Here is a 14,186-nt window from a genome sequence, read left to right as displayed (position 1 = left end):
TCATGAATTGAAGACAAACAAAATGGGTTGCATGTGATAAAAGCCATATGCTTTCTGTATTATTATTATATTTCACTGTGTTTCTTACCTTTGCCTATAAGGATTGGCTGTTTCCTCTTTTTTAGTTTCTTTCTTTCTTCACTCCTAAAAGACAAACAAGAGTTAGTTACCCCCTCCCCTCTCTCTTCGATTAATATATAGTGTCACTTACATATATAACAAGTCAAATTTAATAAAATTTAGAGTCATATCCTAAATCAACTTTTCATAAAATTTTCATTGGATATTTTACTTATCAAATTATTTTTTTCATAGGTAAATCAGTTCTTATATTAAAATTATATATCTAAAAAATTTAAAATTATTCAAAACTTTTTTGCCTTTATTAAATAATGATTGAGGTTTTTTTTTTTTGCCAATTTAACATGTGGTTGATTCATCTAATAAAATAAAAAGTTGAGAATATAATAATTGATAATTAAAATTTATTAAGAACTAAAATATCTAACTAGAAATCTCATTGAAACTGATTTGGATATTACTTAAAAAAGTTAAGATCTAGTGTCTCCTCTAAAATATTTTTTACCTATACAATACTAACTAATATATATATTAAAGGCAGGTAATTATATATTCAACATTTGAAATCCTTTAATACTTAATACTTGAACTTAATTAAGACTGTTGATTAGAGAAAAGTCTGTTAATTACTTGAACTAATCATGTGATGGTTTTCTCTAAATATATAGTAAATTAAAATGAGTGTAAGAAAAAATGCTCTAATAACTTTTGATAAAATTTAAGAGTATATAATTTTTTTGCGTATGTATATAGTTTAATATGCCTGTACTTGTATATTGTAAAATTTTGAATTGAAAATTATTTTGACATTCTCTGATCTGAAGTTTGGAAAAATTTATTATGATATATATATATATATGCCAACCGCTTTTATACTTCTTTTTAAGAGAGATTAGTGCTATGCTTTTCAGAAAATAGTAAAATACAATTGAACATGATGATTTTTAAATCAATAAAAGTCATGATAAATTTTACTAAGTTTTAACGTTTGGTTGGTTTCTTGTTGAGGTTTGAGATAATTAATTATGAATTGCATATTGTAAAATGTAAAGTGAACTACTTAGATGAGCCAAATCCTAACAATAAATAGTACTAAGATACAAAAATATAACATGTATATATATAAAATAGATTTAATTATTCGGTTGGTTTTATAATTTTACTAAATTTTTAATTAAATTTATATATATTTTTTAATTAAATTTTTATATTATTTTTATAATTAAGTTATTTTTAATAATAATATTAAAATTAAGTTATTAAGTTATTTTTATTCGGTTGGTTTTATTATTTTTTAATTATTTTTATTTTTGTAATTAAGTTATTTTTATATCAATAATATTAAAATTAATAAAAAATATATGCGATAAAAAATTTAATTAAATTTTAATTATAAATATTTTTAATTTATAAAAAAAATTCAATTAATTTTAATATTTTTATACTAAAAAAATTTAATTATAAAATTAAAATAATATATATAAATCAAATTATAAATTTAATAAAATTATAAAAATTAATAGAATAATTACATCTATAAAATATCATGGCATGGCATTTGTTATTAGTAGAACAGGTAAATAAATTGATGAAGTACTGTGTAGCAAACATAATCTGATATATAAGTACTGGATTTGGTCCCAAGAAATAAAGGAGGTTATGTGTATATATATATATATATATGTAAAAAGAGAGAGAGAGGCCTCTATGACGTGGTAATGGCCTATTGGATAGGAAAATGTTGTTGGCTCCTTTTGATTGGTTCCTTAAATGGGGCCAAACTTGTTTGTCTTTATTCCTTGCAATCATTAGAGGGTGATGCACCAAAATGAAAGCCAAGGTTGAGGGGGAAAATAGGGAACCAGTCAGCCAAAGTGGTTGTTTTCATCCCCTTTCTATATCAATTTTGTTTGCTTTATTATTATTATTATTATTATTATTACAGTAAATTTCTTTTCTCTTTTTTGGCCATTTGTTCGAAAAAACAAGTATCTTTTTGCAATTTAAAATTTTTTTAATAATTCTTAATTATTTAAGTAATTGTCTAAACGATTTTTACTAATGTGTCTAAGACTGTTTAAACTAATTAATTATTTAGATGATTGAGAATCAATTAGAAATTTTTGAATTGTAAAAAAATATTTTGTTTTTTTGACAAATAGTTAGATAACAAAGACGGTTATTATTATTATTATTATATGGAGGGATTTTGGAGTGATTCATGTGATAGAGTGCATGTGGCCAAGTTTCATCCACATTGCCTACTCTCTTTTCTCTATGGAGAATATATATTCTGTTGTTAATGTGTAGCATTGTATGCATTATTGCTTCACACTCCATATTTTGGGCATGGCCTTGTTCATCCAACTGCGCTGCTCTTATTATATAAAGCTCTAAAGCACAGTGACTATATTTATATTTATATTAAATTATAAGCAACATATAACATAAGAATAAATAAATTAAAAAAAAAAAAGATGTATGTAGTAGTGATGTGAGAAATGGTAATTGAAAATTGGGAACAAAATCTGGGAGGAAATCTGATGAAACTTGTATTCAAATGACATGCCAGATAATTTTGCCACCTTGAAAGAGACAGGATTTGCTGTCAATACTCTCCAAAGAGCCGAACTCAAAAATATTTTAAGCAACAATGGAATTGGAATTGGTAATTTGGTACGGTTCATTGATTTTTGCCTTCATGCAATAAATTATCCATTTCATTGTAATGCTATATGCCATGAGAATGAAACGTACGTCAAATTATTCTATGGACAAAAATATAAATATTTCAATTTTTTAATGTGTTAACAAAATAAAATCAAAACTTTTTATTTTCATATTCTTAATCAATAATGCAGTTACAACCTTCTTTAGATAATTTTTTTTTATAATAAAATCTACGCTTTTACTTAAAATATTCAACATATCTAAATATTTTATGAATATGTAATAATTTATTAACTAAATTTTTTCAAAAAATTATATGCTCATATAATTAATATGCACTTTAATATATCCATTTACTAATTTTTTTTCATAAGGATATAACTTTTTAATGGAAGTCACTTAGATAAAGATATTTAAAATATTTTTTTAAATATATTTTACAATTAAAATTTAACATATATAATCGATTAAATCATATTATTTATGTCATAATTAGATCAGACAAATTGATTTGACTAAAAAATCGATGAACCAAATTTTAAATGGGTTTAAATTAATATTTTTTGTAAAAATGACTACAATATTTCTATTATAAAAAATAACTAAAATACTCATTATATATATATATATATATATATATATATATATATATATATATATATATATATATAAATTTTGAGAATCCTAAATTATAATTTTTTTCTTCTCTTTGTGTTGTTATAGGATTAAGATTTAGGATAATAATAATAATAATAATAATAGTAGTATTTTAATTAGCCAATTTTTATAATAAAAATATTATAGTTATTTTATATAAAAAATATTAATTTAAATCGATTCAAAATTTAATTTATCAATTTTTTAGTTAAATTAATTTATTTGATCTAATTTTAATAAAAATAACATAATTTAATTAATTATATGTATTAAATTTTAATTACTAAAAAATATTTAAAAAAAAATATTTTAAATATTTTTATTTGAGTAACTCTCTTCTTAAATACGGATGACAATGGAATACAAAGATACGAGTTTCGACATTATTCAATCCCGTTCAATCTTATTTCAGAACGAACTCGTTTCATTCTAGTTTGTGGATATCGAAAATTTGTACTCAACCCTATATGTCCGATCTCTATCGCCTTCCTCAAATGTACTTCCGTCGTTATTTTTGTTTAAAGTAATAAATTTAGTTTACAACATTAAAAAAATGTATATAAATGAATGACAAAACATGTACATATGTGACTAAAATTTTAATTTATAATTTTATATATTTTTAACTTTTTTTATTATTTATATATATAATGATAATTATTGTATTTATTTATATTATATATGTATCGAGATGGGCACACACTAATCCCACATTCTTCCCGATGAATTGGAGTAGGATGGGTACCTGCAGATTCAGATGATGTTATTGAACATTATAAACAATGAATATAAGCTATTGTATGTGAAGTGGTTTTGTCTTTTTGTTTTTGTTTTTGTTTTTTTTTTTTTTTTTTTTTTTTTTTGGGGGTTAAACCATTGTGAATGTTCTTTGGACACATACATGCATACTCTCTCAAAATTTCACCGGATAATTATTAGACTAGTTAATTAAGCGGCTTATGTTCTTAATATGGATCACATGGTCAAGGAGTGAAGCTTGTGATTGCATATTATATATATTGATTATTACTTTGTGTCCGTGTAACATGCCTTTTGTATTTTTAATGGCCGTATAATTTGGTCAGAAATGATCTTAGGCTCAGTGTGAAACAATCAAATTCTAACCTTTCTCATAGATTTGCTCCAAATCTTTTATTATTTTTCCTGTGGGGTTACCCTGATCTGTAACTTGCAAACTTAGATCTTGAAATTAAACCCCAGTGGAAGATACTTAATCATGATACTTTTATGCAAAAGTTATTATTGTTTCCTAATTTACTAATCAATCAATTTGACTTCTCTAATTGCACCAATAATAATTATTCATGTTGCACATGTTTTAAATTTTTGTTAACAGTTAAAAAAAAAAAAAAATTAAAGAAGACAATTTGCTTTCCACTTCCTCCTTTCCGACCATATATTATAATATTGTTTGATTGGAAGTTTAGCTAAATTCCGCAAATTAATTAAAGCACAAAGATAAAATATTATTATTAAATTTAGAATTTAATTAATTTATGTTCTGAACGCATATTTTAAAAATATAATAACAATATTTTTTTTTATAATATGCTTAAGCTATATATACGTAAGCACAAGTTAACAAAACCTTTAAATCTATAGTAGTGACCGCATGAGACAAACACAACATTCATTAGTGATGCCGTTTTGCTTCCCAACATGGTTTTCTTACATTAATTAAACATTAAATTAAACACATTAATTTGTTTGCCCATCAAGCCATTTTCAAATACAGATACAATACAGGTATGATAATTTACAAATGGTTGACCTTTGATAAGCTAATAAACCAATATAGCTGACTAATTACTCTAGTTTGATGAAAAACTACCCTAAAACATGAAGCAATAATTAATAATGAACATACAGACAATAATGACTGACAAACCCCAATTTGACGGTCTATTTTGCATTGAATTTAGAGTATTTTGATAACCTTTTGTCACATTTAGCCTAGGAGTTAGCATGATTTTGTTATCTCTCCCATATTTGTGCTTAAGTGTAAAAACATACTTTTTAAAGCCTTATCTTGATGAATTCTAATTCTTCTTTGATTCCATAAAGATGCCTTGATGTGTTTGCTAGTAATTCCAGGATTGAAATAGGCTAGGCATGGATCAAAGGAAGCAAGGAAGGAAGCATACAAGTGGAGAGAAGCATAAAAAGTCAAAGAAGCAAAGTCAGCCATGCACGCGCACGCGCACAAGGCGCTCGCGCGCACATCGAAGAATTAGCCAGGGACGCGCACGCGTACCGTGCGCGCACGCGTCGATGAGGGCACATGACCTCACTAATGCAACACGTGCCTGGCGATTTGAGAGGGTTTCTGAACCCATTTTTGGCGCCAAATTGCTAAGGGAAAGGAATAAAAGGATGAAGGATTAAGGGGAAGAGAGGAATCATCACCTTTTAACCAATAATCACTTTTAGTTTAGAGTTTTAGAGAGAGAAGCTCTCTCTTCTCTCTAGAATTAGGTTTAGTTTTTAGATCTAGGTTTTAATCTTTGCTTTCTTCCACTTTTATCTCTCAATTCTTTGTTGCTACATTCAATCTTCTTCTATTCCTTTGTTGTAATTTCCTTTATGTTGTTCTTACACTTTGTTGTAGATCTAGTATTGTTCCTTCTACATTCTTCCAATTCAATAAGAGGTAATTCATAATAATTGTTCTTCTTTGCTTTTCTATTGTTGATCTCTTGCCTTTGTAGTTGTAGATTCCTTTAATTCTTGCAATTAATAATGTTTACTTCTATTGCACTCTATGTGTTTGTTGAAATGCCTCTTCTAGATATAGTGTAGATTTTGTTCTTCTTGGCCTAGGTAGAGTAATTAGTGACACTTGAGTTATCTAATCCCTTTGTTGATTGATAATTGGAGAGATTGCTAATTGGTTTGGAGTGCACTAAAGCTAGTCTTTCCTTGGGAGTTGGCTAGGACTTGTGGCTCAAGTCAATTCATCCACTTGACTTTCCTTTAAGTAGTAAGGGTTAACTAAGTGGTAGCAACGAACAATTCTCATCATAATTGAGAAGGATAACTAGGATAGGACTTCTAATTTTCATACCTTGCCAAGAGCCTTTTATAGTTGTTAGTTTATTTTCATTGCCATTTACTTTTCATGCTTCTTATCCAAAACCCCAAAATAACTCATAACCAATAACAAGACACTTTATTGTAATTCCTAGGGAGAACGACCCGAGGTCCAATACTTCGGTTTATAAATTTTAGGGGTTTGTACTAGTGACAAACAACTTTTTGTATGAAAGGATTAGTGATTGGTTTAGAAACTATACTTGCAACGAGAATTCATTTGTGAAATTCTATACCATCAAAAATCCAATCGTCAAAATGGCGCCGTTGCCGGGGACTTGCAATGGTGTTATGTTATTGGTTATTGTATATATGTGAATAGTGTGAATATGTTTGCTTTTGTTAGCTCTTGCTAGTTTTAGGATTTAATTTTCTTGTTTCTTATTTGACTTTGTTTTCATTTTCTTCTTGCTATCATGAATTCTCACCTTGGCTATGAGTTTGGTTATCAACATGTTGTAGGAAATGAGGACTATAATGAAGATGTGTATCAAGAATGGGATAACCAAAGGTGGGAGGAGCCATATGCTTATGATCAATCCTCTTGGCAACAACCTCCACCAATGCACTATGAAGAAGAGCCATTCTATGATACATACCAATCCAATGGCTATGGTGAATCACCTTGTGACTTCTAAGCACCGCCACCATATGCCTATGACTCTCATCCTCAACATGCACCTCAACCATTCTCACAAGCCTTTCACTACCAAGCACCACTCTATGATCCATATCCATCATATAACCAATCATCCATACCATATTTTTATGGCCAATATGAGCAAGAACCTCTAGAATCACCACAACCATATCAAGATCACTACCAAGAACCACCTCAATACACGCAACCTCCACAACCTTACCAAAAAGAACCACCTTCCTATTATGAACTCTCTCTCCAAAACAACGAACCTTCCTACCCACCACAAGCCCCAATAGACGATTCTCTCACTTTGTTACTCCAAGGACAAGAAGCCATGAAGCGGGATACACTTGAGTTTGTGACCAATTTGACCAAGGTGGTGCACACTTTAGCCCACCAATGCTTGAATACTCAAGGTACCTCCGTAACCACACGTGAAAAGTCAAAAGAAGAGCAAAGCATGAAGGAGAAATTGGAAAATTCGGTGGAAAAGGAGGAGTCAAATTTTGTGTTGGAACAATTGGAGAAGCCTATGATCATTGAAGAAAGGGGAGAAGTGGTTGAAGATCTCGGAGATGCTGAAAGTCCATGGGAATGTAGCATCATGGAGAACTCTTCCAAGAAGCTTGATATTGATGTTAAGGAGGGTACGCAATCTCCAAGACATATCATCGTTGGAAACTTGGAAGCGGCTTATCAAGAGATGGATTCAATCATGGATGAATTTCTCTCTACAATGGAATCCCCTCCCATTGGACATGGAGTTGAAAGTATAAAAGAGTGTGCACAACCTCCCATACCCTTGGTGAGCAATGAGAAAGAGAGCTACCAAGAGGAAAACGTTGGCATGGTGTATATCGAAATTGAAGAATATGAAGAGGTTGACCAAGAAATGGATTTATTCATCAATGAATTTCTATCCAAAATTGAACCACCTTCCATTAGGCAAGAAATCAAAGTTCTTGAAGACAACACCAAGCTATGTGATAAAAGGGGAAAGGTTGAAATCAAGGAAGCTCGCAAAGAGGTGGAAATAAACAAAGAAGAGCACAAGGAAGTAGACCTTGCATTGTCTAAGTGTGGGGAGGTCTCCCTTCCCGAGTCACCATCCAACACAACATTCAAGTGGGTAAAATTCTTATCCATAAGCTTTACTTTCTCGCTTGAATATGGTTTGATTGAAACGGATGGACAACTTAGAGCTCTTTGTGGAATTAAAAGCAAGAATGAGTTGTGTAGTGGTTGCGAGTTGGGAATTAGGCTCATTAAGGTCAAAGCTTCAAGGTATAGGAACGATGATTGGAAGAATACCACTTTGCATGGGTCTCGACGGAAGGTTTGGTATGTTAAAGAGAATTCTATATGTCAACCGCCCGGAAAGAAAAAGTATGAAGATCAAATCGAAGATGGGTGTGAAGATAAGATATGGGATCCCGGTTCGCTATGTGAAGACCAACTATGGGGACTCATATCTTGGGTAGCACTGTGCCCAAGCTTGATGAATATGGTTGGAAATTCTGTCAACCAATTGAGAAGCAAAGATCCTTGGAGATTCAAGGATGAGTACAAACATAAGCCACCATGACAATAAGCATCTCAAAATGTCCAACTTAAGGACTTAAACTAAAAGTGCTAGGTGGGAGACACCCCACCATGGTAAACTCTTTCCATTCTCTTTTAAATTTACCTAATAAGTGATTTGAGTTACCATTGTAGGTAGATGTTTCATACAAATTTGTTTGTACAATTTAATTGTTAGCTTAGTCACATGCATGTTGTGTTTAGTAGTAGATGAATAATACCAAAAAAATTGCATTTTTGTGAATTGTATGATAGGTGAGTGAATAAGAGTTGTGAACACTACGGGGAGCAACCAGCAAGTTTTTTTCTGAAAAAAAAAAAAGAAAGAAAGAGAAGAGGGCATGGACGCGCGCGCACAACGTACGCGTATGCGTCCCGGTGCGGATGCACCACGAGCCACACTCCCGAGAGTTGGGCCTCTCTTGCGCAAACATTATGCCTTGAGCCCAACCTGACCCACGCGGACGCGCACTACGTGCGAGCGCGCCGACTGTTAGATCCTGGAAGTTCGCGCGGACGCGCACCCGCCGCGTCCGCGCCGATTTGCTGCTGCAAATGATTGGGCCAAACCCCAGAGAGTTAAGCCATTTCTGGGCTAGCTTTAAGCCCCAGGCCCAACCCGATCTGCGCGAGCGCATGCATTGCGCCAGCGCGCCATTTCACAATTCGCCAATGTACGCGGACGCGCATTTACCGCGCGCGCGTCCTTGCGTGGTGCCACCAAACTAGGCCATGGACCAGAGAGTTGGGCGTGCCTCAAGCCCATTCTACGCCTCAGGCCCAATCTCACGTACGCGTGCGCACACCGTACGCGCACGCGCCCCTGCCTAATATGCCACCCCACGTTAGCGCGCACTGCACGCTCACGCATGAACCCCCCTTTTCCCCAATGCGCGCGGACGCGTACATGTCGCGTGCGCGCAGATCTGGTGCGCGACTCCCAGGCCAATCTCCAGAGAGTTAGGCTTGAGTTGGGCCAACTCTAAGCCCCTAGCCCAACTCCATGTACGCATGCGTGCACGGTACGCGCACGCGTCCTTTCCTATTTTGCTTATTCCTGCTTAAGCGCGTTGTACGCACACGCGTAGGACCCACGTTCTCTCAATGGACGCGGGCGCGCAAGGTGCGCGCGCGCGCCGATTCAAAAATAGGGATAACCCTAGCTCGCGAAGCACACTGCGCAGTCGCGCACCCCATTTCCCCAAACCTCCAACCTCTTCTTCTTCTTCTCTTCCCCAACTGCCGTCGCAGCAGCAGCGCCAGCCGCCGCCGCACAACCTACCCCCGTCACCGTCCTTGGCCATCAATTCTCTTCCCCACCACCACCCGTCCTCTCTCCCTCTCTCACTCCTCTCTTCCTCCTCCCGGCCGAACTTCCACCGCGCCACCATCTCCGCCGCCGCGCCATCATCACCGCCGGCAACTCGCCCTCAACCTCTCTCTCTCTCTCACCCACCCATTTCATCTCCGCCGCCACAGCAACTCTCGCCGCCGCTCCTCTGCCATAACCGCCACCGTTGACGGCGGCGCGAATTCTGATTCTGTGGCCCTGCTCCCGAATTCCCTTTCCATTCCTCGTTCCCTTCTGCCCCCAGGTTCCTACGCAGCTTACACCTTTCTGTTTTTTCTTTTAATCATCTGTTTCTGTTCGTTAGTCTATTGCATGTTAGTTAGTTAGGCTTAGAACTGTGTATGTCAGGTTAGATAGATATAATTGCTGTTAGGTAGCTAGGGCTGGATAGAGGATTCTAGGCCTGATAATTGCTCCGTATGTGCATATCTGCTGCTTGCTTCCTTGGGTACAGTATGTTGGTTTTGGGTTGATATTCCATGCAATATGTGTTGCAAATAATATCTGTTTGCTGCTGTGCGTGATTGATGCTATTTTTGTGCTAATTGTGCTATTTTGCTATCCGGGAACGTCCAATTTTAAGCCGGAATGCTGCCCGATTTTCAAGAAAATTAGTTTCATCTTGATCTTTATTTCAATTTTGGGCAATCTCCACTTCCTTTTGACTTCCCGGACTTGCATCAATCATCGTGAACATAAACCACAACTTTTCTTTTCATTACGCATAAATATCATCATATCACTAACCTACTTTTCTAACTTACTAACTTCTTTAACCATTCCACTTCCACTCACCTTTAACCATCTTTAACAAATTCCTTCAACTATATGATGATATTATTGCCTTGTGAATATGAGTTGTTGACGTTCATGAAGCTTGCATTTTTTTTGGTTTACTTGTTCACTTTTGCATATTCATTGCAACATCATGATTGTTCTTTGTCATTTATGACCTGACCATGTTTTTTTTTGCTACATGCTAAATGTTTTATATATTCTATCACATTTTTCAGGATGTCGGATAAAGGCAAAGCCATAGCCACCGCCTCTAAGAAGAGAAAACACTCTACCCCCTCCATTCCTTCCATCTACAAGAACTATGCTAAGAATCCATTGCATGACGAGGATAAAGAGAATCAGCAGTTGCCTTCTACCAATCCAGACAAATTCCCCAATCTCTACTGTGAGCTTCGATTCTCTAGATATCGAACAACGAAGCTAAATATTGAGAAGAAGTTGCTCCTACCTAATGATGTGAGACGACGCATTACCGGTCGGATCCTTGAGTTAGGTATAGACTTTGTTGACCGGGATTTGGGTGACATCAATATATCTTGGATGAAGGAATTCTACTGCAACTTCTTCCGTCCGACTTTGGACTCAGTTCAGGTGCGGGGTAGAGAGATTATGGTCACCGAGACCGCCATTGGGGAGGCATTACATTGCCGACACATTCCGCATGACCAGTGTGCCCATCATCAGGCTGAGATAACCATCCATACCATGACTTTTGATTATGAGGCACTTCGGCACGTGATTGGGATACCGGATGCTTCATGGGTTATGGATGCGGGCAACACCAAGCCAAAGGGGATGTTATTCACTCATTTGACTAGGGAGGCCAGGACTTGGCAGATGATCTTCGCCCACTATGTCCTGCCTACCACCCACTTTTCTGAGGTCCCCATGGAGATGCTTCTGCTGATCGGGTGTGTTATGGAGGGGAAGGATGTCTCCTTCCCCAGACTTATCCGACAGTGCATGTGGCGGGCGCATATTCGTGGCCTACTTCCATTTTCTACATTGGTCACGAGTATGGCAGCCTTAGCTGATGTCCCGTGGTCAGATGATGATGTGCGACCACCACCAGCTGATGCAGATGACAGGGAGGTTACTATCCCCTGGGGTGTTTGGGCGCACGAGAAGCCACCTGCTAGACGCCGCTCTCGGGCTAGAGCTGCCATAGGGACACCTTCACCACCTTCCCCTGCAGCTGGCCCATCATCTTCTACACCCGCAGCTCCTTCACCATCTACAGGCCTTCCAGCAGCACCTGAGCCTACCTATCTCCTGGTCCAGCGTCTCTTCCGGTTCTTAGAGCGAGAGCGACACCATGTCAGACGCCGTTTGGATCGGATGGACCAGGCACTTATCTCTCTGGGCGCTGAGCTGCCTCCGCTTCCCGATTCTCCGGCCTCCGATGAGCTGGATCATCAGGAGGAGGACGCGGAGGCACCGGTTCAGCAGGATGCCCCTGACACTACAGAGCCACCACAGACTCAGGAGGAGTCGGTCCCACAGCCACAGTCAGAGCCGGAGCCTATCGTTGTACCTCCCACTGATCTTCCGGTTTAGCATCGAGGACGATGCCTGGTTTTAAGTGTGGGGAGGGCACCGGTAGCATTATTTGGGAACCGGTGAACTTTTTGGCCTAGTTATCTCATTTTGCACATCTTTGTATATATTTTGATGCATCTCTAGTTTGCTTTGGATACTTTTATTGCTTATTTTGGATTTTGGATATTTTGATGCTTTTGGATATTTTTAGATGTTTTGGATGATAGATTCCGTACTTTTAGTTGGATTCTTCTTTATACATTTTGTTTATCTTTGTTTTTAGTTTGTAGTTGTGATTAGAAATCATACTTTGGATTGCAAATATTTAGTCATCCTTTTTGCATAATATATTGGTTCTAAGTGAAAAAGGAAAGGGTGAACTAAGAAAATTTTTGAACTTTTCAATCACAACAATGCTTAGTCAAACATTGAGATTTTTCAAGAAGTTTAAATATAGGGCATTAACCCAATTGATTGAAAGAAAATTTTTTTGAAACTTGCTTGAATTTCATACCTTGTGAAGCATGTATTGAATTGAGAACACAAGCTTGTGAGACTTGAGCCTATTGATGTGGTTACATTTTATAACCATTTATTTTCCATTCTTGTGTGAAATTGTTCTCTTTCCATGATTGTGATCATTGATTTGCTTGATTCTATATATCCGTTTATTTCTTGTGTTTGTGCATTTATATGATTGAGGCCATTATTTCATTAGCCACTTACCCAAATAGCCGACCTTTTACTCTCCGTTGTTAGCCAATTTTGAGCCTATGCTTAACCAACTTATTCTTATTCTAGCACATTACAAGCCTAAGGCGGAAAACCAATGAAAAGTCCTTGTTTGAATCTTTGATTGACCTAGGCTAGTGCGAGTGTTTTATTATTCAAAGTTGGTGAGGCTTGGGAACATTGGATGGGATAAAAAGGGGCAGTACACTTTTATGTTTAAAGATTTGGGCACATATTCATGTATTGATTAAATGTAGAGACCTTATGCATTGATGTTCTCGTATTTAGTTTGAAAGAAGAAAAAGAAAAAAAATATATAAAAAAAAAATGATGATGAAAAGAAAAGAAAAAAAAAATGTATATAGAAAAAGAAAAAAAAAGAAAAAAAAGAAAGAAAAGAGAAAAGCAATAAAGGGGACAAAATGCCCCAAAGTGAAGCTCAATAAGAGTCAATGCATAAGTGTTGTGAAATGAAAAGAAAATGCATGAGTATGTAAAAAAAAAAAAAAAAGTGAAAAATGGGTAGTTAGAATAGCTCGCATTTGTATAGGTCATTAAATAGGTTAGGTGGGAAAGTCTATGCTAATCGAAGATTCAATTCCTAGTCCACTTGACCATAAATGATCCTACCTTGACCCTAACCCCATTACAACCTAAATAAAAGACCTCATGATGAATGTATGCATGCATCGAATAAGTGTTGATTGTTAGAAGAAAATCAAATTTTGGAAAACATGATTAGAAGAGAATTGAGTGAATTAACCCTTAAACACTTGAGTGAATAGAGCGGATACACATCCGGTGAGGGTTCAAAAGTTCAATCACATGTGTTCACCCATATTATCTATATTCTTGCAAGTTTGAACTTCTTTTTGACAATTCAATACAATTGTGGTTTGGACTTAGTCCTTATTGCCTAGCTCTTGTGCTTACACATGCTCTCTTGGGAATTGATTTGTTTGAACTAAGCATTTCCAATTGCTTTAGATAATTGCATTTAGGTAGGACTCATATAGTTTAGTT

This window comes from Arachis hypogaea, chromosome 19, assembly GCF_003086295.3.
Source record: "Arachis hypogaea cultivar Tifrunner chromosome 19, arahy.Tifrunner.gnm2.J5K5, whole genome shotgun sequence".
In the NCBI taxonomy this organism is placed as follows: domain Eukaryota; kingdom Viridiplantae; phylum Streptophyta; class Magnoliopsida; order Fabales; family Fabaceae; genus Arachis; species Arachis hypogaea.
This window is presented reverse-complemented; position numbering follows the sequence as displayed.